This window comes from Dryobates pubescens, chromosome 19 (genome assembly GCF_014839835.1).
Source record: "Dryobates pubescens isolate bDryPub1 chromosome 19, bDryPub1.pri, whole genome shotgun sequence".
NCBI classification, from domain to species: Eukaryota; Metazoa; Chordata; class Aves; order Piciformes; family Picidae; genus Dryobates; species Dryobates pubescens.
Genome location: NC_071630.1, coordinates 8,636,017 through 8,660,446, shown reverse-complemented (window position 1 = coordinate 8,660,446; position 24,430 = coordinate 8,636,017). Strand labels below are relative to the sequence as shown.

At 43.5% G+C, this 24,430-nt stretch overlaps 1 protein-coding gene across 2 annotated transcripts in view; it reads left to right on the top strand.

Moving 5' to 3' along the window:
- The window catches only part of CDH11 (cadherin 11), an 89,764-nt gene that overhangs the window by 21,744 nt on the left and 43,590 nt on the right, over positions 1-24,430 (top strand). For both annotated transcript variants that reach the window (XM_054169992.1, XM_054169991.1), the window contains one exon: positions 23,687-23,817. The gene's annotated coding sequence lies outside the window, so the exon portion shown is untranslated. The remainder of the gene's footprint in view (positions 1-23,686; positions 23,818-24,430) is intronic.

Here is a 24,430-nt window from a genome sequence, read left to right as displayed (position 1 = left end):
CTTATTTTCAGCTCTTCACAGAAGTTACTGTCAGTGCTTGAATAAATATTGATGAGCATTGATGAGATCCCCCCTTGGTCTTGTCTTCTCCATTCTAAAAATCCCCAATTCTCTCAGTCTTCCTTCATAAAAGAGACATTCTCATCCCCTCGTCATCTTTGTAGCCCTTTTCTGTGCCCTCTCCAGCAAGACCCTGTCCTTCTTGAGCTGGGAACACTGGATAAAGTGTGTGGCATCAGAGCACTTTTGAGTTGGCTTAGTCCTGCTGTTGTGACCTGAAGTCTAACCAGAAATACACACAGTTTAGAATAGAATAGAATTAACCAGGTTGGAAAAGACCTTTGAGATCATTGAGTCCAACCTATCACCCAACACCATCTAATCAACTAAGCCATGGCACCAAGTGCCTCATCTGGTCTCTTCCTAAACACCTCCAGTGATGGGGACTCCACCACCTCTCTAGGCAGCCCATTCCAATGGTCAATCTCTCTTTCTGTGAAAAACTTCCTAGCATCCAGCCTAAACCTCCCCTGGTGCAGCTTGAGACTGTGTCTTCTTGGTCTGTGGGTGGTTGCCTGGGAGAAGAGACCAACCCCCACCTGGCTACAACCCCCCTTCAGGTAGTTGTAGAGAGCAATAAGGTCTCCCCTGAGCCTTCTCTTTTCCAGGCTAAGCAACCCCAGCTCCCTCAGACTCTCCTCATAGGGCTTGTGTTCCAAACCCTTCCCCAGCTTTGTTGCCCTTCCCTGGACATGTTCCAGCAACTCAACATCTTTCCTAAACTGAGGGGCCCAGAACTGAACACAGTTTGCTGCTGCCAGGAGAAAAGACAATGGTCAAAGCTATACATCTTTACCAGCTCTGCAGGTGCCATGTTCAGCAATGCACCTCCTTCTGAAGGTGCTATCCTTTTATATCCTGCTTCCTTCAATTTGAGATGCAGCTTTTCTTGTCCACGGCTTCAGCAGCTGTCATGTAGATCAGCCTTCAGCTGCAATCTGTGTTTGTGACACTCTTTATGGAACAAGAAAAATGTGGTTTACAACTCCATATGAGGGATGAAAGAGGAATCAGATAAAAATGTCTTAGAAGTGGAGCAAATTGTCTCTTTGAATGGCTACAGAACTTGGTCAGCCAGTAAAAGAAATAAAATAAAATGCACATGAATGCTTTGAAAGAGCAGAGTAAGATATTTATTGTAAATACTGTGACACTCTGAATAAGCAGGAACACTTTCATTCTGCAAACCAAGTACAGTTTCACTGTTTAGCTTTGTTTGAAAAGGCTACAGCTAATCCAATTAGGGAAATGCATAACATTATGGTAATTAAAAGACCAACAGCACCAGCAGTACTTCTTTCTGGCTTCCTGAGGGATTGTTTGGTGTCTAGGCAGGAGAACAGGGGAATGGTTCAACTCTCTCTTAGGTGCACTTAAGTCAGGGCAGTCCTAGGTATCAATACAGGCTGGGTAATGATGAAATTGAGAGAAGCCCAGCAAAAAAGGACTTGAGGTTGCTGATGGATGAGAAGCTGGGCATGAGCCAACACTGTGCAGCTCAGAAGGCCAATGGCAGCCTGGACTGCATCAAAAGCAGTATGGGCAGCAGATGAGAGACGGGATTCTGCCCCTCTGCTCTGGTAAGATTTCACCTGCACTCCTGTGTCCAGCTGTGGAGCCTTCAGCACAAGAAGGACATGGACCAGATGGAGTGGGTCCAGAGGAGGGCCACAAAGATGGCACCTCTGCTATGAGGACGAGCTGGAGTTGTTCAGCCTGGAGAAAAAAAGGCTCTGGGGAGACCTAATAGTGGCCTTCCAGTACCTGAAGGAGGCTACAAGAAGGCTGCAGAGGGACTGTTTGCAAAGGCCTGCAGGGATAGGATGAAGGACAATGGTTTGAAATTGAAGGAGGTTTAGATTGGATGCTAGGAACAAGTTGTGTACCATGAGGGTGGTGGAACGTTGAGGCAGGTTGCCTATGGAGGTAGTTGAGGCTCCATCCCTGGACATATTTGAGGTCAGGCTGGACAAGGCTCCAAGCACCCTGATCTAGTGGAGGATGTCCCTGCTGACTGCAGGGGGGGTTGGACAGGATGACCTTTGGAGGTCCCTTCCAACCCAAACCATTCTATGATTCTATGTTGCGGTTTGGGCAAGACTTAGGTAAGCTCAGTTCAGACTGAGACTGTTTTTCAACATATGTTTTTCTTTCTCTACCATGGAAAATGACTTTGGTTTTTTTTTGACCATAGTAACACCTGGGGCAGCAGAAACCTCTTGTTTTAAGTGCTGATATTTATGTGGTGCTTTAAAAAGAGGTAAAAACATTAATGTTGACAGCTTTCAAAGGAAATAGATCGGCTGCAAGTAGACAAACCACTCCAGTAATTTAGTGGTTCTTTCCCTCCTTTTGATCCTTTTTTTTTTTTCAGTTCAGGAACTACAGAAAAATTCAATATTTAATAGCTTTTTGGGAAACACAGTTTTAAATCAGGGAAAGATCAGCAATATGACATTGCTGGCTCCATAGGAAAAATGAAATGTCATGTCACTGAAATAAGTGCTACAACACTTTGTGAGGCATTTTCAGGAAGGTTGGTTTTTTCTTTTCATTCTTATTTTTTGTTTTACTTGCATGATTAGATTGTATAAATACCCTGCTGTGTACAGGTATGTTCTCATCTCTCCATCTCCTAGTACATGCTGATGGGCTGTCCTCCACTCTCAGATGACAAGCAGCCAGCAGCAGTTAATGACAGCACTGGAATTTTTTGGCACCTTTTTTACACTGCACTGGCTCTGTGCTCACAGGATAATTATCTCTCAGCTTTGCTTTATGTCACTGAATACAGGACATAAATCAGAGCTGCTTCGAGAAAACTCTTAAGGGATTTATCTGTGAAGCTATGGTCCTTTAGTGTTTGTGGGGAAAGGGGCTCTTGGCTCCAAATATGACCCACACAGGGGTGGTACTGATATTGGTTTCTTGATTTTTCCTGAAGTGTTAGCAGTGAATTAGAATGCCCAAAATCAAGACTTGTCAATGAGGTGACAAAGTCAATTACCTGAGAAAATCCTTTTCCTATGTCTAGGTAATTTTACCCTGAGGGTAGTGAGACACTGGAACAGGATGTCCAGGGGAGGTTGTGGATGTCCCCTCCCTCCAGGTGTTCAAGTCCAGGTTGGGTGAGGCCTTGAGCATCTTGGGCTAGTGGAAGTTGTCCTTCCCCCAAGGCAGGGAGGTTGGAACTAGATGATCTTTAAGGTCCCTTCCAACCCAAACCAGGGTGGTTGGAATTAGATGATCTTTAAGGTCCCTTCCAACCCAAACCATTCTGTGAATCTATTCTGCTCTGTGAACTTTGGGCAGAGCAATAGGGGATGATGAATAACTTCATACAACCTTGGATGTGAAAGGAATCTTAGCATGTATTTATGTGGAAGGCATCAGTACTTTGGAGGATGGATTAGTGTGCTTAAATAGAAGCAAAGGGAAAGATCAGGGAAGTGCTGCACTTAAAATTCCTGTTTCATGTTCACTTTTATTCTGCAGCAAGCTCTGTTTATGGGTTCCATCGTAAGAGCTGAAATAAAAGATAGAGTAAGCAGTGCCAGAGCCAGGAAGAACATGGATCTTCCTTGCTCCATATGCACCCTGTCAAATAAAATTTCTTTTTATTCCTCTTGCAATAAGGCAGTGATGAAATGAATTTTTATTTCTGACTTTTCACCCCCCATATTGCTTAGTCTTCCATCTTTGCAATGCCTGGATCCTTCTTGTTTAACCTGTGTCTCCAATGCCCAGTTTCCAATGCACTAATGCCAGATTCCCTTTCCACATTCTTGGATTCCTTGCACTCCATGAGACTTTTCAGTACTGAAGTTTTATGGGTCAGGTCTAGGTGTTCAAAGTACCATGTGCAGTGGATTCCCAACTTTGGTTCAAATTTTCCAGCATGTATATGTACAGGGTTCTCCTTATTTATATAGTATAGTATATTAGGTGAGGGACTCTTTAGGGTATCAGGCAGTGATAGGACTAGGGGGAATGGAATCAAACTAGAAGTGAGTAGATTCAGATTTGATATTGGGAAGGAATTCTTCCCCATGAGGGTGGTGAGACACTGGAACAGGTTGCCCAGGGAGGTGGTGAAAGCCTCATCCCTGGAGGTTTTTAAGGCCAGGCTGGATGTGGCTCTGAGCAACCTGATCCAGTGTGAGGTGTTCCTGCCCATGGCAGGGGGTTGGAATTAAATGATCCTTGAGGACCCTTCCAACCCTGACAATCCTATGACAATTCTTTCTTTATCCCCCCCCCCCCCCCCCCCCAGGGATTCTATTATTTCAAGCATAATTCTGTACTTCAAAATCCTGGGTGTACTAAATGATGTATGAAACACTAAAATAAAAGGCAATCATAGGTGTCTTGTCATGCTCAGAAGCAAACAGTATCAGAAGTCTTTTGAAGAGGTCAAAGATGGGTGCAAGGAAGCTGACTGAAGAGGTTTGAATTACTTATGCCAGAATAGCTACATGGCACTGAGCCTAAATGGATGTCAGAAGAGTTTCTCCTGTTGAGTGATCAAGATGAAGCTGCTACAGTCCTTCCAACTCATTCAGCTGTACAAGCTTAATTACCTAAACCTGGACTGAACCCACTGACTCAGTCTGGTTCCTCTGAATTGCAGTCATTAAATAACTTACCCCCAATAACATCCTGGTGTGAGTTGTTGCTCCTAAAGTCATTTGGAAGGAAGACTGTTTGAGTAGGGAGCTTGGAGCAAGGGAACATCAGGAATTTTCTGTTAATAGTCTGATAAAAAGAAAATAAAGAATGAGGTTGTTAATTGTTTGTTACAATTGCCCTTTGATTTGATAACTTCCAGCTTGGAGAAGATGATCTCTGTTTTTAGTTTTGGTGGTGGTGGGAGGGTTGTGTTTGTGTTTTTTGTGGTGTTATATATATATATACACATAAATGACTCTTGTGCTCTTTTAAATTCACACTTGCATATTTGTTATATTCTCACAAAGCCTGAGAACACCAAAGGACATTCCAGTACCTGAAGGGGGCTACAAGAATGCTGCAGAGGAACTGTTTCCAAAGGCCTGAGTGCCAGGATGAGGGGCAATGATTTCAAACTAGAGAAGAGCTGATTTAGATTGGATGCTAGGAACAAATTCTGCACTGTGAGGGTGGTGGAACACTGCAACAGGTTGCTCAGGGAGGTAGTTGAGGCCCTATCCCTGGAGATATTCAAGGTGAGGCTGAACAAGGCTCTGGGTAACGTGATCTAGTGGAGAATGTCCCTGCTGACTGCAGGGGGGTTGGACTGAATGACCTTTGGAGGTCCCTTCCAACCCAATCTGTTCTATGAGAGATCCAAATATTAGGAGCATTCCTTTCTTTGGAAGCCTTTGTAGGTTCCTTTCTTCCTCACCATTTACAGTATCACAGTATTGCCAAGGTTGGAAGAGACCTCGAGGATCATTGAGTCCAACCTGACACCACAAACCTCATGACTAGACCATGGCACCAAGTGCCACGTCCAATCTCCTCTTGAAGACCTCGAGGGATGGTGACTCCACCAGCTCCCCGGGCAGCCCATTCCAATGACAAACAACTCTCTCGGTGAAGAACTTTCTCCTCACCTCGAGCCTAAACTTCCCCTGGCGCAGCTTGAGACTGTGTCTGCTTGTTCTGGTGCTGGTTGCCAGGGAGAAGAGACCAACCCCTTCCTGGCTACAACCACCTGTCAGGTAGTTGTAGAGGGCAATGAGGTCACCCCTGAGCCTCCTTTTCTCCATGTAATTGCAATGCATCTATGGAATCAAGAATGGCCTGAGTTGGAATCGGCCTTAATAATCATCTAGTTCCACCCTCCTCCCCTACCACAGACAGGGCCACATTTCACTAGACCAGACTGCTCAAAGCCTCAGCCAGCCTGGATTTAAATAATTCCAGAGAATCAGCTGACGCCAGGTCTTTTCTTTGCCAGTAGGTTGGAAAAAATGCTTGGCAAACATCAGGTTGGTAGTATTGTGCTTGAGCATGAATTCCTATTCTTTTGTTGTTCTTCTTCTTGCTCTAAAAATTAGATTTAATGACAATGGAGTGCAGATGTTGTTTCTTCTTTGTGTATATGTGAGAGATTTCTGACTGAATTGCATATGCTTCATATATTTGCTACTTGTTTCTGACATGGTTTTGTTACTTATTTCTGTGTTCAATAGATTCATTTGGGTTTTGTGATTTTTGCCGTTGTTCTTCTTGTGCCACTGAGAGTCTGGCTAATCTTGGGATGTGGATTACAAAGGATGGAGATTAAACCAGACACCTAAGGAAGCTTCACAAGATTCTAAGCTCAGACTTTTCATAATCCTTCACATAAGTGTAAATATGACTGGGTGCGATGCAACTCTTTCTGATGTTTTGGATTTGTCATGGTTGTGTTAATGATGTGGGAGTAAGGATGAATGCTCAGCCAAATGGTTTGTACTAAGGAAATAAAGCAACACGAGCAAATGCTGCATCAGAGGTAGCTTTGCTGGATGAGAGTCTCTATAGAATAGAATAGAATTAACCGGGTTGGAAAAGACCTCTGAGATCATCAAGTCTAACCCGTCATCCAACACCATCTAATCAACTAAACCTTGGCACCAAGTGCCTCATCCAGGCTCTTCCTAAACACTCCCAGTGATGGTGACTCCACCACCTCCCTGGGCAGCCCATTCCAATGGGCAGTCTCTCTTTCTGTGAAGAACTTCTTCCTAACATCCAGCTTAAACCTCCCCTGGTGCAGCTTGAGACTGTGTCCTCTTGTTCTGGTGCTGGTTGCCTGGGAGAAGAGACCAACCCCCGCGTGGCTACAACTCCCTTCAGGTAGTTGTAGAGAGCAGTAAGATCTCCCCTGGGCCTCCTCTTCTCCAGGCTAAGCAACCCCAGCTCCCTCAGCCTTTCCTCACAGGGCTTGTGTTCCAGACTCCTCTCCAGCTTCTCTGGACACGCTCCAGCAACTCAACGTCTTTCCTAAACTGAAGGGCCCAGAACTGGACACAGGACTCAAGGTTCAGGTAGCTGAATCACTGTCTTATGCTGAGCAGGCAAAGGAATATGAACACTGACCAAAGAATAATATAGAAGTGTAGGAGTTGAGAACCTGTTGATATAATTATCAACTTGGTAATCCATTTTTTGTTGTTTTGTCTACGTGTTTGTGCAGAAGACAGTGTGCAGTTGGTGGCTTTCAGAAACAGTTGCAGTGTTTTAAAAGTGAAAAAAAAAATCATTAAGCATTGATTTCATCAAAAGAATGGCAAATATGTTAAGGCACAAAGAAGTAATTGCTGAGAGCATTTATTTAGCTGGCTTGCATTGATTGCAGCTTGGAGGTACAGCAGGTCCACAAAGACCAATATTAAACCACAGCAGCTTAATGCTGTTGTTTATTCTGGAACTGTATCTTTTAGTAAAGCATCACAAATCCATTTAATATAGAGACACTTTCTGCATAGTTGAGATTTTGAGGTGGGTTTTTTGTATAGGAGGGTAGCTAATTTGTAACAAAGAATTCACGATATCATAGAATGGTTTGGGTTGGAAGGGACCTTCAAAGGTCATCCAGTCCAACCTCCCTGCAGTCAGCCCGGACATCCCCGACTAGATCAGGCTGCTCAGAGCCTTGTCCAGCCTTACCTTGAATATCTTCAGGGATAAAGCCTCAACTACCTCCATGGGCAACCTATTCCAGTGGAGGACAGCAGAAAATATTGTAAAAGATTTCATAACAGCAGCTCAGCTGATAACTTCTGGTGCTTTAAAATATAACTGGGGGGGGGGGGGGGGGGGGGGGAAGATATGTATTGAGAAAAGTTTGGATTTGGGCCAAAAAATTTAAGACCTTTATGGTTGATTAAACTGTTTTGCAGCTAAAGACTGCTTTTCTCTGAACCAACCCATTCCCTCATGCAACTAAATGCTGCCATATGTTGAAATTCTCGCAGGCCTCCTAAGGCTGACCCAGAAGAAATGTCAACAAATGTTTGTGAGTCCTAGTGGCCCTGTAACATTTTCTTTAAAAAGTGAAGAATGGAACAGCAGGAGCTGTAACACTCCCACAGAACAGACATATGAAGGCATATGGCTAACATAGCAGCCTGCTGGCTCTTCAAAGCTTGCTGGCTTCATTCTTAAGACTCCTTTTTTTTTTTTTCCCTTCCCCTTCTCTCAGAACAGCTCAACTTGTCTATTTCACAAGTTGCTCTGTTCTACTCAGAGCTGAATTTAGCAAGCCTGGGGTCCTGTACGGTCCCTGACCTGCTCTAGGAAAGCAGAGACATCTGTTCTGCGAGGTGGTAGACTGGTGAAGGCAGGTATGGTGCAATGTGGTGCCCCTTGGTTTCTCCTGAGTCTGGCATATCCTTGAAGTATCTTTAGGCAGTCACTCACCATGTACATACAGAAGCTTAGATAGCAGTCACAGAACCATAGAACTGTTGAGGTTGGAAAAGACCTCTGAGGTCACCAAGCCCAACTACTCGCCTAGAGCTCACTAATCCCATCACTACTGCCAAGCTACTGCCACTAATCCATGTCCCTCAGCACCACATCCATGCATCCTCTAGGGATGGTGACTCACTACCTCCTGGAGCCTTCTCCAGACTGAACAGCCCTAACACTCTGAGCTTCTCCTAACAGGAGAGGTTCTGCAGCCCTCTGATCACCTTCATGGCTTCCTCTGGGCCCACTCCAACCATTCCACATCCCTCTTGGGTTGGGGCCCCCAAAGCTGGATGCAATATTTCAGGTGGGGTCTCACAAGAGCAGAGTAGAGAGAGAGAATCACAGTATAACTAAGGTTGGAAGAGACCTTGAGGATCATCGAGTCCAACCTGTCACCACAGACCTCATGGCTAGACCGTGGCACCAAGTGCCACGTCCAATCTCCTCTTGAACACCTCGAGGGATGGTGACTCCACCACCTCCCTGGGCAGCACATTCCAATGACAAACGACTCGCTCGGTGAAGAACTTTCTCCTCACCTCGAGTCTAAACCTCCCCCAGCACAGCTTGAGATTGTGTCCTACTGGTCACACTTCTTTTGATGCAGCCCAGGGCATGGTTGCCTTCTGGGCTGCCAGTGCCCATTGCTGTACACCAAGACGAGAGGAGAGCAGCTTAGGGCTCAGTTTCCAGTGCTCCAGTATGAGCCTTGTTCAGGGAACCTTAGAATACATTTTGAAAGGGTATTTTGCCCTGATGCTGTGCAGATGTGGGAGCTTTTCTGTCATCTAAATTTATCTGTCTGATGCAGTACAGGATTTTGCTCTGAAACTTCCACCTTTGGGGCATTTTTATTTCATTCTGTTGTGCTATATTGGTAGATGTGGAGTGTTTTAAACCATGAAATCCTGACTCTTGGAGTCACAGAATTATGTATTTTTTAATACCACAAGATATTTCCTCACAAAGTCTTTTGGAAGATTATTTATGTAACCACCCACAAAATTATATTGTCTCGATGTGGAAGATTGCTGAGGTTTATTTCTCTCAAATGTGGTTGGGGAAGTTCCAGTGCCCTGAAGAATAAAAGCATCAAACCAGCATACAAAACATAAAACACAAAATTCAACTTTTAGTGGAGTTTCAGTGGTTTGTTCCTCATGGTCTCCCTTTCTCTGTGCACTGCAGTTAGTAAGTAAGCAATAATGTAAGAAAAGAAAAAGAACATTTTGCAGGAGATTGATAGAATGAATAATTAGATTTCTTTTTATAAAGGGAAGTGGGGAAGGTTTTCATTGTTGTCATTTGAAACTTTTCCAATGCATTTTCTGAAGTGTTCAGCCATAATTCAGCATGCAGAATGCTGTCAGTTGAGAAGGAGTAGGTTATGCTTTCAGATGCTGTGAATACTGACTGGAGAATCGGCAAAGTTCTCCACACTGAGCTAAAATTATTAGGTGACTTGTTTCCATATAACTCATTTAGGTTGATACTGAAACCAAATGAATAGGTTGTTAAGGTGTGTCAGATTGTCAAATACTCATAACTCTTATGAACCTGAAGATAATGTCAAGTGTCACCAGCAGGATGAGGGAGGAGATTCTTCTCCTCTCCTCTGTTCTTGTGAAACACCCCGTGGGGCGCTGCATCCAGTTCTGGTGCCCCCAGCACAAGAGGGACTAGGAGCTGCTGGGGTGGGTTCAGAGGAGGCCACAAAGATGATCAGAGGGCTGGAGAACCTCCCCTGTGGGGACAGACTGAGAGAGTTGGGACTGTTCAGCCTGGAGAAGAGATGACTCCAGGGAGGCCTGATAGTAGCCTTCCAGTACCTGAAAGGAGTCTACAAGAAAACTGGGGAGGGACTTTTGACAAGGGCTTGAAGTGATAAGGAGAAATGGCTTTGAGCTTGAGGAGGGAAGATTTGGACTGGAGATTAGGGAGAAATTCTCTCCAGTGAGGGTGGTGAGAAAGTGGAAGAGGTTACCTAGGGAGGTTGTGGATGCCCTCTCTCTGGAGGTGTTCAAGGCCAGGCTGGATGAGGCCTTGAGCATCCTAGGCTAGTGGGAGGTGTCCCTGTCCACTGCAAAGGGGTTGGAACTGGGTGATCCTTAAGGTCCCTTCCAACATAAACCATTCTACGAATCTATGCAGGGGGTTTGGACTAGATGACCTTTGGAGGTCTCTTCCAACCTAACCCATTCTAGGAAACCATTCCACAATATGTGAGCATCTCTTTATAGTACCCATTGGCTCAGCCAATGGAACATGAAGTGTGTATATGGCTTTATTTTGGCTCAGTTCCATAGCATACATATGACAAAAGGTTTACTCCCTTAAGTGAGAACTACAGCTACATGATTCAAGTTCTAGAGCACCTTAGTATTCCTTGTGAGAGTAAATTAGCTCACCTTCACAGTATCATTTGCAGATACAGGCATTCATTATTATCTGTAGTTTAGTGATGGAGCTGAGGAGCAGAGGGCATGTCGACAAAGTCTATTGTTGGCAGATGGAGTCTCAGCCCACCAGAGCTACACAAACATGTTTATCACGATGCCAAATCTGAATTAGCAGGTCTGATCACAAGCTCATTTGCCTCAACTCGCAGTAGGACTTTGTGGGTTGGGCACAGTGTGCCTTGCTAACTGCATTTATTCAGCTTCAGCTCAGCTTGGAACCCGGGCAGAAAAAGCTGACATCTGCCAGCAATATACTGTGTGGATACTCCCAGCAGATCTGCCCAAGGCCACCCAGGAGGCTTAAGTTATGGCCTGGAATATTCTTCCACCCCTGCCCAATGCAGTTGAAAAGGACTTAAAAAAATAATGTTACTCCTGTACATAAAATTATTCTGCTTGTATGTTTCCAGAGAAGCTTTTATCAAACAGACCTTGCCATGCTTTTGTTAGAGAGTCCCTTTCCTCATGTTGACAGAGCAATTTCTTTCACTGTTATAAAGATAACTTTGATTTTGATTAGGCACTAGGTTATTTCCTTGTGAAATCTTGATTTTTGATTTCCTATGTTAATATTGGGCACTCCTGGCTGTGAGAGGGAAAGCTTTCTTCCAAAAGAAAGCAACTTAGAGAGAGAAGCAATGATAAACATTCAGAATGGCTGCAAATACAGAATTAACCAGGCTGGAAAAGACCTTTGAGATCATCAAGTCCAACCTATCACCCAACACCATCTAATCAATTAAACCATGGCACCAAGTGCCTCATCCAGACTCTTTTGAAACACTTCCAGTGATGGTGACTCCACCACCTCCCTGGGCAGCACAATCCAATGGCCAACCTCTCTTTCTGTGAAGAATTTCTTCCTAGCATCCAGCCTAAACCTCCCCTGGTGCAGCTTGAGACTGTGTCCTCTTGTTCTGTGGGTGATTGCCTGGGAGAACAACCTCCTTTCAGGTAGTTGTAGACAGCAATAAGGTCTCCCCTGAGCCTTCCCTTCCCCAGGCTAAGCAACCCCAGCTCCCTCAGCCTCTCTTCACAGGGCTGTGCTCCAAACCCCTCCCCAGCTTTGTTGCCCTTCTCTGGACACATTTCAGCAACTCAACATCTTTCCTAACTGAGGGGCTCAGAACTGGACACAGGACTCAAGGCGTGGCCTAACCAGTGCTGGGTACAGGGCAGAATGACCTCCTTGCTCCTGCTGGCCATGCTGTTCCTGATACAGGCCAGGATGCCATTGCTAGAATAATTTTAAATAGTGGAGCCAGGTTCTCAGCTTTCAAGCAGCTTGGAGGTTTTTGTTTATTTGTGACTGTGTTTTAAAAATTTCTTTTTATTTTACTGTCCTTATTATTTATAAGTACATCTCCTTAGCTGGTTGAACATGAGTTTCCCAGATGATTGCTAGAGCTCATTTATTGTTGTTTAAAGCCAATGCCTTCATAGCACAAAGGGCTATCTCCATCAGACCAAACTCCCTTCAGTAGCAGTAAGAATTCTTGGCCAATTATGCAGTTGCTCCTGAATATGCAGGATGCTTGCTCTGTTATTATTTGGTTATGCATATTTCTATCTCACAATCATTGTTTTGAAGAAACCTCATAATGCACTTGCTCATAGCTTCTAATGATTATGCTACGGAGAATTAAAGTCTCGCTGGTGTTCGGGAGGCAGAATGAATAGCAGGCAAGTGTTAAACATTCACATTCTTGGCTCTTCTGCTGGATCTTGGCGGTGAGCTGCAGTGTCACAAGCACCTCAGTACATGCTGCAGCTGAAGTACAGAAGGGCTGGAGCACCTCTGCTCTGAGGACAGGCTGAGGGAGCCAGAGTTATTCAGCCTAGCGACCTCCTTGGAGCTGCCTTCCAATACCTGAAGGGATCCTATAGGAAGGCTACAGAGGGACTTTTCATTAGGGTGTCTAGCAATAGGATAAGGGGGAATGGTTTGAAGCTGAGGGAGAGCAGGGTTAGACTGGATCTTAGAAAAAGGTTCTTCAGTATGAGGGTGGTGAAACTCTGGAGTAGGTTGCCCAGGGAGAGCACTCCCTGAGGAAGTTCAAGGGCAGTTTGGATGAGGCCTTGAGTAGCTGAGTTAGCTGTCCCTCCTCATGGCAGGGAGGTTAGAGTAGATGATCTCTGAGGTTCCTTCCAACCTAAGTCATTCTGTGATTCTATGATCTTTCTCAGGAAGATTTGGACATGATGATCTTAGAGGTCTTAATCCAACTGAAACAACTCTGTGGTTCTCTGCTACTAAGTAACAAAATAATTCAATTAAAACAAAAAAAAAACATATTGTAGTTTCTAGAGAGGAATATCCTGAAATGACAGGTGGTGGTGGAACATCCTTTTGTCCTTGTTCTGGAAAGCTCTGTTAGTTGTGAGTAGAAACTGCACAGAAAGCATAATGAAATGCTCTTACTGCTTGCATGTCTTCCAATTATCTACTTACTGATATTTTGCTGTATCTTTAATTAATCATAGAATTGTCAGTGTTGGAAGGGACCTCAAGGATCATCTAGTTCCAACCTCCCTGCTATGGGCAGGGATACCTCACACTAGAGCATGTTGCTCACAGCCACATCCAGCCTGGCCTTAAAAACCTCCAGGGATGAGGCTTCTACCACCTCCCTGGGCAACCTGTGCCAGTGTCTTACCACCCTCATGGGGAAGAACTTCTTTCTAACATCCAGTGTGAATCTACTCACTTCTAATTTTGCTCCGTTCCCTCCTATCACTTCCTGACACCCTCAAAAGTCCCCCCCCCCCCCAGCTTTCTTGTAGTCCTCTTCAGATACTGGAAGGCCACAATCAGGTCTCCTTGGAGCCTTCTCTTCTCCAGACTGAATAGCCCCAACTCCCTCAGTCTTTTAATATTTATTTAAAATGATATACAGCTGAGCACAGTTTGGAAACATCAATTCATGAGGTTTGCTGAGTCCTGAATTGTGTCATTTAAAGAGGCTTGGCTTTGGAATCAGGGATGTTTAGCTTGTCTGTCTTCATTTTTTAAGCTTTCTTTTGTTAGTGCTTAAAGACTTCTATGGACAAATTAATGTGTTTGACATTGCCTTGTCCTTGTTGGAGAAGCCAACTGTGTGATGTCTTTGGAGCAAATACAGAAGGACATGAGGAAAAGAGAGCCTGAGAAAGACAGCCTGAATGCCTTTTGGTTGACCTAGAATGAATTTACTATCCATCCTCCCTTCCTTCTGCCCTCCCTAGATCTAGAGAAGCTATGACAGGGGGAGGGGAATAGGAAAAGAGGTGTATTTGGTCCAGAAATAAGAATGAATTAAACTTTTTTTAAAAGCTTTCCAAACGTTTGAAGAGTCATTGCTGGGCTTGCAATAGGCTTCCCAGAATGAATCATGTATCTTCCTGGGCTGACAGAGACATTCAGTGTGTTGAATGAGACACACAGAAATTCAGAGATGTCAGATCTCTGTGGTGGCTTTGAACAGTTCCTCTTTTCTTTATTTATTAATATAAGGGAGAAGATAGGAAAAAAAATGTCCCAAAGACCAAAGAACTCTTTCTCTCTTGAGTCTCTTGGACTGATTCTGAGCTCTTCTCCTTTATTGTATCTGTGATGTCTCAGAATTATTCTTTCTGGGGTGTCTTCAGTGGACCTGGAACCAGCAGGGTGATTTTGTAGAACATTTATATAAAGCTTTTTTGAAAGGTTGGGGGTTTATTTTTTAATGTATTTTTTTTTTCTGTGCTGAGTGTCCCCTACAGCTTGACTAATGGGGGCATTCAGCATATACTTCAGTGAGTCTCAATTTTTAGGTTTTCTTTTCAGGTCACTAGAAGAGATTGATAAAAGAGAGCAGAAGAAAGCCAGAGGAAAGAAACAGAGAACAGCTTACTGAAATTGGCAGCAGAGGAAGATAAGATTAAATAGAGCACCAAATGCAAGTGAAGACAGTCAGAGTAGCATTTGCTGTAGAGGAAGGATCTGACCATTTGTGTTTATTGGGGGAAAAGCACCAGAGTATGACTGTGAGAATGGTGAGGGGAGGAAGCAAACAAGAAACAAAAAAATCTGAAGGGAAAATTTGCCATAATGCTGACTAGATTGCACTCTAGTAGTCCCTGAATCAGTGGAAGCTGAGTTCTAGTATGACTTAGAAGGCTTTAGAGCAATTCTGTCTGCCTCTTGCAATGATAATAATTGATTTTGTATGCTTCGTATGCATAATGTTTACCCAGAGAGAATATATTAGAACATTTCACTGGTGGTCCTTCAGGAGCAGGCATTTAAGTTAATCTGTTAGCAAAGAATTTGGAGAACAAGTGAAGACTTTTTGCAAAGGCAAGGAATTCATATTATATAAAGAATGGTACCCAGAAATATTTGTGAATGTCCTTATATATATATGTATGGATATTCATATGCTTGAAGAAGCTCACCATGAGTCAGCAGTGCCTTCATGCAGCCCAGAAGGCAAATTGTGTGTTGGGCAGCATCAAAAGCAGTGTAGCCAGCAGGGTGAGAGAGGCCATTCTGCCCCTTTACTCTTCTGGGACCCCACCTCCAATACTGTCTTCAGTTCTAGTGTTCCCAGCATAAGAAGGACACAGAATTGTTGAAGCAAGTCCAGAGGAGGGCCACAAAGAGGATTCAAGGGCTGCAACACCTCTGCTATGAGGATAGGCTGAGGGAGCTGGGGGTGTTCCGCCTGGAGAACACTCCAGGGGGACCTTAGAGCTGCCTTCCAGTACTTGAAAGGATCCTACAGGAAGGCTTGAGAGGGACTTTTCATAAGGGTGTGTAGCATTAGGACAAGGGGGAATGGTTTGAAGCTGAGGTTTAGATTGGATCTTAGCAAGAAGTTCTTCAGTACAAGGGTGGTGAGACTCTGGAAAAGGTTGGCCAGGGAGTTTGTGGATGCTTCCTTTTTTTGGGGGTGTTGAAGTCTAGGTTGGATGAGACCTTGAGCAGCTGAGTCTAGTTGTCTAGCTGAGGAGTCCATGTCCATGGCAGGGAGATGGGAGTATATGATCTCTAAGGTTCCTTCCAACCTGAGCCATTCTGTGATTAGTATTCATTACCAAGCATATGTATCTAGACATGTATATATAAGAAGCAGGTATCTGCTTGCTGTGGATCCTCTTCTTCCAAATGTACTTTTCAGAAGAAACTCAGAGAAGTTTGAGCTCTTGAAGTGGTGGGCTTGATTTATGATATTGAAAATGACAGAACATACCTGCCTGCAGGCCTCCCAGTCCACTTGTATTCTTAGTACCTGGGTAGATTGGGACTGCAGCAGCATGAAGCTAATTAATACAGACTTTCTCCTCAAGGGCTTGTCATCTACCTTCAGGCACTTGTGACCCAAAAGCAAGAAAAAACCTGATAAAGTCATATTGTATTGGGTGAGCACAAAGCCTGGGTGCTCATGTGTTCCAGGAAGAGATTTTTAAGAGGGCCTAATTTATTCCTTGTGAGCCCACATAAACCTTTTCTCTTCCTGCTATTTAATTTGGCCTTGGACAGATTAGTTTTGGGCTTTAATCTGACTTCTGTTAATCTCCTGAAAAGCATTAAGATGTATTTTTGTCTGTTGGGATAGCATAGGGCTATTCTGCTTTTTGGTTCGTCAGTTTCTGCCTTCACATATTAATAGCTAAGGACTTAAGACAGTCAACTCTTTTTCAATGCAGAGTATTTGGAAGTGGTCAGTCTCACTGTTCCTTTGGTTGTGGAGTTGCTGAGTGCTGGGGGGATGGGAAAACATTTTGGTATAGAGAGTATAATGTAAAATGAGAAGAGTTGTTAAGAAAGAGAACCAATATTTACTGCTTTGGTCAGAACTTTGTGTGAAACCTTCGTTGCAGCTCTTGGGTTTTGTCCTTTTCTCACGTGTCCTGTGCTGGGTAACAAGGTCCTTCTTTCCTTCTGGTGGAGCAACTGTTTGTTTCAAAATCTGTTTTCAAGCTTCATTTTATGCCAGACTTCTTATGTGAATCACGGGTTGAAAATGTAGCTCCTCCAGGACTGCAGAAAACAGATGTGAACATTTTTCCTACCTCAGAAGCAGGAGGTAATAAAAGCAGTCTGAAGGGTTCAAGTATTGAGATGATGAAAGCCAATAACAGAGGAAGTGTGTGCTCAACACAAGGTACCCCTTAGGTCTGCTGTAGGTGGTCTGAGTGCTCAGGAGCACACATAGAAAGATACAAACATCCCCCAGAGCCCGAAATGTGGTCAGTCATTGAAGTCATTGGCCCTGACCTGCCAATAGTCCCTGTAGTTGCATACAGATGCATTTCTTTATGGAAAGAGTGGTCAGGCACTGGAACAGGCTGTCCAGGAAGGTGGTGGAGGTTTTCAAGTCTATGATTCTATGATTTATAAGGCAGATTATGCAAGATTGTCCTTTTTATGCTTTCTGATGCAATTCTTGCCTGTTGTTTTGTTCCATGCCTTTTTATGTCACCATCTTTCAGCATAAGGTGGTAAACCCTTAAAGAGTTCATGTCACGGAGAGACCTTGGTCATGCTGCTAATTTCAGCTGTTGACAATAATGAAGTGATAGCCTTAATAGCCTAAAGTAGCTTTGAAATTGGTGCTGTTTTCAGTAAGGGAGTTGGACCAGATGACCTGTGGAACTCCCTTCCCACTTTAAATCATTCTAGGGTGGTATATTGGTTGCTGTTTGTGGGGATTCACATTACCTGACTTAGCTGCCTGTAGTAAGTGGAAAAAGATAGATTCTTCTGGAAGGTGATTCCAAGCATAAGCTTGTTTAGATGCTAAGATAATAGCTTGCAGGAACAATTTATATGCAGGCAAGGACACTACCATCCTAGTCAAGGTACTCAGATATATATTTTCTGGCAGGGTTAAATGCCAGTTTTGCACTAAGAGACTTAAACTTCAGTGCAGATCCATTTTTATATGTATTTTTTTTATACCTAAACAGAGCCTACTGACTATATAAAAAGCTGGTATGGTTGGGTGCCACGTAGTAGGAACTGGAATAAAACTAGGAGAGAGCTGTCAGGAAACAGATCTTATTGAAGACATATTTCTGAACTGGGAATTGCCTAAACGATCAGAATAACTTTATGCGAATGCTATTGATCCAGATGATCCAGCTTGGAGAGGGAGGGGAGTTTGGGCAATGCATGGCATAGGATAGCAAACACCCAAAAATAGCAGATGAGAAGGCAGGTTGAAACTTTCCGTTACATCCCGAATTCTGTCTGTATCTTTAGAGCAGCTAATTATTCACTGAGGAGAGAAAGTGAGAGAAAAAATGATGAAGCTCTGCACCCAAACAGTAGAGATACTCAGCTGGCATGTGGGAGGTCTGAATTCAGGCCTATTTCCTCTGATTTTTGTACCAGCTAGCACATCCTTCATAGGTGAAAAGTTTTATAGGCTGCCTTTGTTCCCTTGTAGAAATGGCTTCAAGGTTAAGTGGTGCCTGGCAGGGTCAGCCTGCAAATTCATGCTGCAACCGTGGAAAGCTCACATATTCCTCGATCTTGGATTTTTGTCTTGTGAATATGATCTGGAACCTGTGATATTTTTAATTTAAATGTGGTTAGACTCTCTTTCCCCCCCCCGCCTTCTTTTTGTATTTTAACAGTATTGCTTATTGTGTGCATGGTGAATATTTACTTTTCCACTTTAATAGCAGTTTAATAGGGCAGATTAGAAATACCTGTGAGTTTTGTAGGCTTGTAGTAATTAGGCATGGGGTGGGGGGTGGGGGGAAGAAAAGCTGTTTAGCCACTTCAGCCCACTTGCCTGGGCTATGGAAAAACTTTGTTTCCCTAATGCAGTTGAAAAATTAGCTTACTGACCCAGTAGTTAACTGACCCAGTAGCTTATGACTGATAATTCAGTCAAGAAGTTTCATCTTCTTCAGGTTTTAGCTCAGCCATACAGGCTGCTCTGGCACTTCACAGAATCACAGAAGGCGTCAGGTTGGAAGAGACACTCAAAGGTCATCTTTTCCAACACCCCTGCAGCCAGCAGCAGGGACATCAACTAGATCAGGTTGCAGAGGGCCACAGCAAGTCTGGTCTTGAATGTCTCCAGGGACAGGGCCTCAACCACATCCCTGGGCAACCTGCTGTTGTATTTTACCACTTCTAAAGAACTTCTTCCTTATGTCCAACCTCAATCTCCCCTGCTCCAGTTTCAAACCATTGCACCTCATCCTATCACTCCAAGCCCTTATAAACAGTCCTTCGCCAGCTTTCCTGTAGGTCCCCTTTGGATATGGATATGTAGCTCCAAGGTCTGCCCAGAGCCTTCTCTTCTCCAGGCTGAACAGCTCCAATTCTTTCAGCCTGTCTTCACAGGAGAGGTACTCCAGCCCTCTGATCGTTCTTGAATGTGGTCAGTACTGTTTGCTTGAGCAACACCTTAGACTAGGAGGGCTTGTCTTAGATAATTGTGTATGATGTAAATCATCTTTTTATAAGCACTTCTTTAGTAAATTGTGATTGAATAGCTGTTTATGTGGAAATAAACAGATGCAATGGTATTCTGACTGGGTTAGAAATGCTTATTTTTTTAAAGTATTCTTTGGAATATTTTAGTCTCTTTCACTTCTCTGTGGTAGCTGCTGGAGTTTTCTTTGGGCTTAAAGCAAGTGGCAATAATTTGGTGATCATTCCATTTCAGATACTGATCCCTGATGCCTCCGTATCTCTCAGTAACAAGGAGCTAAGCACACAGAGTTACAAATCCACAGCCGAAATCCTATTATGATTGTAAATAATTTGTCTCTATTTCATAAACTCCCAGATATATCCCAGGTTTATTTCTGTAACACTCAGGTGTGTCCCAATTTAATTTCTGTAAGTGCCCTTCTGGAAATATTTTCACTTTTTAGAAAGCACATTGGATGCAGTTTTGCCCCAAAGAGCTCTGCACATCTCTGCTCTTTTCCATCTCTTTCAAGTGTGTGTGATGTACCTGGGTCTGTTTTCACAGAGACAAATGTGTGGTCAGTGCAATTCCCTGCGATCAGGAAACCGAGGAAAAAGGAGACAGGAAAATAAAGAGGGGTCTGGGGTTGTTCTAGGTTTCCTTGCTTTAAATCTCATCTTTTGCCTGCTCCATGATTGTATTAGTTTACATTCATTTTGCCAAACAGACCGCAAAGCTGTGAATATTTATTTAGTTCTGCTGCTAATAGTTTTTCTAATAGGGAATTACTCGGGTACAATGAAAGACATTTGTAAATGAAGCAGATAAGCCCTTTGGCAGACAAGGAGTGTTTTGTTCAACACAAGAATTCTATTGTCCACTGCTTTAGTTGTCAAGTGCCTGGGGAGCCCAGGATTTATGATGATGTTACAATGGCCCTTTCAGAGGGAAGGCTAAGAAGCTGTGAGATTCGGTTCCTCTGCTTTTCAGACTTTCAAATCTTTTTATCATGCAAGGACAATGCAGGATTCAGCTGCTTCTTAGGCCACAGGCCTGCCCATTTAACATCAGGCATTGTGAAATAATTACCATAGTGACAATGGGGTTGGGGTTGTTTCTTTCTTCCCCCCCCCAGCTAGCAACATTGCAAAATGGTTGGGGTTGTCACTAAGAATAAAGTGACTCTGAAGCCACAGCTTATTTAAAAAAACTAAGATCAAAATCTTCTTAGGAGGTTTGATTTAAAGTGCCACTGTGTGGAATCTCTTTGGAGCATTGGAACTGTTTAATGATTTGAGGTTTTGTTGTGGTTGGGTTTTTTTAGGAGAAGCATTTCTTGTAATTATAATTGGACTTGGAAACAGACTTTTGTAAATAGAGCAGGTCGTTTTTCTTGGGGCTTTTCTCCCTTTTGTAAAGGTTGTAGTCTTATCAGAACCTTTCTGTGGAAACTGTATTCAGCTGCAGCAGGAAAAACCATGATAGGCAGCAAAAGTAGTGTCTGATACTCCTGTATCAATCAGCCAAAGTATTCCTTGTGCTGATGGAAATCAGCAATCTTAAATCAGGGTTTTTCATCAAAACTGATACCTGAAGGAGTTTCTCTCTCCTTGCTTGGTGCTAATATGAAGATTTATTTTCTTCAAATCATGATTAGTGCTACAGTGAATATTGATTTGTAACCTCTGATGTCTGTTTAAATTCAGTGTAACTGGAAAATGAAGCCTTTCTTTGGCAGTTAAATTATTATTGTATACCTGGACACAGGTTTCTGCCCCTTCAATCTGCTCTGCTGAGACCCCACCTCAAATACTGTGTCCAGTTCTGGTGTCCCCATCATAAGAAGGACACAGCTGTTGGAGTGAGTCCAGAGCAGGGCCACAAAGATGATCCAAGGGCTGGAGCGCCTCTGCTATGAGGACAGGGTGAAGGAGATGAGATTGTTCAGCCTAAAGAAGAGAAGACTCTAGAGGGACTTCAGAGCTGCCTTCCAATACCTTGTACTGAAGAACTTCTTCCTAAGATCCAGTCTAACCCTACTCTCCCTCAGCTTCAAACCATTTCCCCTGTTCTTGTTGCTTGACACCTTTATGAAAAGTCCCTCTGCAGCTTTCCTGTAGGATCCCCTCAGGTATTGGACAGCAGCTGTAAGGTCTTCCCAATGTCTTTTCTTCTCCAGGCTGAACAACCCCAGCTCCCTCAGCCTATCCTCATGGCAGAGGTGCTCCAGCCCTTGGATCATCTTTGTGGCCCTCCTGTGAACCAAGTGCTTTCTGTATTAGTGCCTTGGTTGTCACTGCACATAAGCTTTATTGGTGACTTGGTCACAGCAGAAGCCACGTAACCTTATTTCTTCCTCTGATGGAGTTGGGGTGAAATCTGTTGATGTAAGCAGTGCTATGATCCTATGGTTCTATGAATATTGAATCTGTGATCTCCAGTCAATGTCTGTTCATTTCTTCTCAACAGCTCTGAAATTTGGCCTCTGTTGCTGAACTGGTTTTTTTTGCAATTAAAACTTGATTACTTTAAGAGGAGTGAGGAATGGATATAAAATAGGTATAAATGAGATGGCTTGAACAGTTAAACACTGCAGAAAATTGCTGATTGGGATATATCAATCCAAATTACAGAGGCTATTTTGCAATAATTCTTCCTAGAAATCATCAGTTAATAAAGGACTGGGTAATCTAGCCTGATTTCCTTGGCTAGAACTAACCCTAGACCTAGGATTCATTTACTGCACATTTAAGATTCTGTCCAGGTATCAAATGAGCATCAGAATAGAATAGAATGAATCAGGTTGCAAAAGACCTCAGAGATCATCAAGTCCAACCTGTCACCCAGCACCATCTAATCAACTAAACCATGGCACTAAGTGCCTCATCCAGGCTCTTTTCAAACACCTCCAGTGATGGTGACTCCACCACCTCCCTGGGCAGCCCATTCCAATGGCCAATCTCTTTTTCTGTGAAGAACTTCTTCCTACTATCCAGCCTAAACCTCCCCTGGTGCAGCTTGAGACTGTGTCCTCTCATTCTGTGGGTGGTTGCCTGGGAGAAGAGACCAACCCCCACCTGGCTACAACCTCCTTCAGGTAGCTGTAGAGTGCAATAAAGTCTCCTCTGAGCCACCTCTTCTCCAGGCTAAATTAGAGTATCTAATCTAATTAGAGTATCTACAACAGTACATAAAAAATAGATCACACTGAGTATTTTTTTTCTGTTCAATCCCATTTTTTTACAGTGTCAGAAGCACACAGGATGGTGAGGTGCTGCTTTCTGAAGCTGTCACCATTCTTAACGTACTGATTTAAATTTCAGAAAAGACTCAGCTCATCTCATAGGAAATGATTCAGCTGGTTTATTTTCTCTACCCTCTTTCTACAGACTGTCTCAACTCACTGTCCCATTTCTGAAAGGATTTTAACCACCAAAACTGCTGGAGATGAACTTATGCTTCCTCCTTTGCTTCCTTCAGATGTTTTATCCTAGATACCTTGCCCCTGCTGTAGAGGTAGCTCTGCTTAATACAATAATCTACTCCTTTCTCCATTAAATGATAAAAATACTTACTTTCTAATAAGCCTTTAGAGCACTTAGACACGTTCAAAGCACATTGAGTTGGGTAATGATATCTGCAGCTATTACTTCTTTGCCTATAGTGTGTCTTGTATTGGATAATGTTCCCAGGACACATTTTTTTTTTGTACAGAACCATGTTTTTTGGTGTGGTTTGGTTTTGTCTGTGGTTTTTTTAAAGAGGTAACACAAAAGATGTAAAGAAATTTTGATATGTCCTCCAGCATTGTAGTTATGGAAACATTCTTGTAGTAGTACCTTATTGCTCTCTACAACTACATGAAAGGAAGTTGTAGCCAGGTGGGGGTTGGTCTCTTCTCCCAAGTAACCAGCACCAGAACAAGAGGACACAGTCCCAAGCTGCACCAGGGGAAGTTTAGGCTTGAGGTGAGGAGAAAGTTCTTCACAGAAAGAGCAATTGGCCATTGGAATGTGCTGCCCAGGGATGTGGTGGAGTCACCGTCCCTGAAGGTGTTCAAAAAGGGATTGGATGTGGCACTTGGAGCCATGGTTTAGTAGTCATGAGGTGTTAGGTATTAAGTTATAGGTTGGACTTGATGATCTCTGAGATCTTCTCCAATCTTGTTGATTCTATGATTCTAAGTCTGTTAAAGTAAAAGCTGTTTATTAAGTTTCTCCTTGGAATTCAAAGTATAATTTAATTGCTTCACTCTAGGTGACTGTGCTAGTTATTAGGCTGGCCTTTAGTTGGATCTCAAATGATCTTTTCCATTCTTTGCAGCCAGAGCTGAAGTACTGGAGAAGTGGCAACGGAAAGCTTGCATCTGCTTTGTCATCATAGCCTCCTTCAGTGGCATTTCAAATGTGTGGAATATGCTACATAAATTGGCAACAAGTTCCCAGTGGGTGAAGGTAAGTGGTGCATCCAAATGTCTGAACTTCTGAGTGGTGTCAGACGTGTGGCTAGCCTCTTGCTCCTGTGGTGTCTGCAGCATTTGTACAATGTAGGCTACATTCCCTTGGTGATAATCCCTCCCTTGATGTGTGTTGTCAGCCAATTTTTCTTTTTCATTATAGAGTTTATCCACTAGGTCTTGACTGTCACTCAGGAGGGCTGATGTTGTAGACCACTGACCATCCTTCTATGTCTGTAGAATATGGTTTGACAAGGTGCATTTTTGGATCACTTTTTAACATGCCTTGTTTAAAATATCAGCAAACTTCTTCAAAACTCACAGCAATGTAGCACTGAAAACCCAAAATCACAGAATCATAGAAGGGTAGGGGTTGGAAGGGACCTCTGGAGATCATTAAGTACAACCTCCCTGCCAGAACAGGATCACCTGGGGTAGGTCACAGGAATGCACCCAGATGGGTCTTGAAAGTCTGCAGAGGAAGAGACTCCACAACCTCTCTGGGCAGCCTGCTTCAGGGCTCCAGCACCCTCATAGTAAAGAAATTTCTCCTTATGTTGAGGTGGAACTTCTTGGGTTCCAGCTTGTATTCTTTGCTCCTTGCCTGCTAA